This window comes from Meriones unguiculatus, chromosome 17, assembly GCF_030254825.1.
Source record: "Meriones unguiculatus strain TT.TT164.6M chromosome 17, Bangor_MerUng_6.1, whole genome shotgun sequence".
In the NCBI taxonomy this organism is placed as follows: Eukaryota; Metazoa; Chordata; class Mammalia; order Rodentia; family Muridae; genus Meriones; species Meriones unguiculatus.
In genome coordinates, this window is record NC_083364.1 from 51,768,764 (window position 1) to 51,770,064 (window position 1,301).

The 1,301-nt window shown below is 37.0% G+C and overlaps 1 pseudogene; it reads left to right on the top strand.

Moving 5' to 3' along the window:
• Positions 1 to 779: 779 nt before the first annotated feature.
• Positions 780 to 919, top strand: LOC132648847 (U2 spliceosomal RNA; annotated as a pseudogene).
• The last annotated feature ends 382 nt before the right edge of the window (positions 920 to 1,301 follow it).

The following is a 1,301-nucleotide window of genomic DNA, read 5'->3' on the forward strand; positions in this document are numbered from 1 at the left end:
CTTAGACTCTCAGTCTACAGAAGCATGAACTTAATAAGCTCTTCTATTACATAATTTCCCAGTCTGTATTATCTAATTATAACAACAGAAAGCAGACTAAAACTTCCCAGTGAAAATGTTCTATGTTGTGGTTTGCATGACTCCCATTCCCTAAGCAATTTACAAATCAAAGCTTTTCTCTTACACTTTGGACACAGGAATAGAGACTGTGCTTTCTGAATAGTTAGAGTAAGAGTAGTTAACACTGCCTAAGGTTTTACACTGAACCACACAACTTGCTGACTTTTATATACAATCTTTAAACCATCTTTTTTTAATGCAATAACCAAGTTTATTGAAAGCATCAGACAAGTTATGCTATGAGGGTTGAGAGGAGTCACATGAGTAAGTGTACAACTACAAGGGTAAGCCACAGGTGACAAGGTGGACAAGCTGAATGTAGGAAAATATGTTTTTCTATAAAAGCATATAAACAATAGTAACCAGTTTTGATAAACAGTCTGAAGTAAACCCACTCCTCTCTGATACACTTGTAAAGCACACAACACAAAATAGTCTAAGAATATTTGTGTGTTTTTATAATTAATTTTTTATCTTAATTACATTTTATTCGCTTTGCATCCCAGCTGTAAGCCCTTCCCTCATTACCTCCCAATCTCACCTCCCATGCTGCTCTCCCATGCTGCTCTCCAAGTCCACCGATAGGGGAAGTCCACCTCCCTGTCCATCAAACCTTAGCTTATCAGGTCTCATCAGGACTGGCTGCAATGTCCTCCGCTACCACTTCTCAGCCTTTTGGCTAAGATCATGTGTAGTATCTGTTCTTTAAACCATCTTAAGAAAGAAAATAAGAACCAGTGATCTGCCAAAGACTGGGATAAATCATATTTTAATGGCAAATATCAGAAGTCCACTCAAAATTATTTAAAGTTGGGTGAGAAGTTTGGAAATTTATAAAAAAAAAATAGTACAGAAATCAAAGGTGGGACTTGCTGTAAGTCTCAGTAGATACTATCAATCAGAAAATTCTTTAGGACATAAGCAATCCTTTTCTCTTTCTTTGGTCCCTTATTGCTGTTCCTCATTTTCATAATTCTATCTCTATTTGTACTTTCACCGAGTAACCTTTACAGTTTGGATATAATGTTTATAGTTTCTGTCTTAAGTTTCTGTTCAGAATGGTGGGAGTTGTGGCTACATGTGGTCACCTCTTCTCTTTCCTTTTCAGTCCCCCACATCTACAGTACTTTGGGTGATTGAGATGACTGTCAGCTTGACAAGATCTACAAAAACTTCTGGAC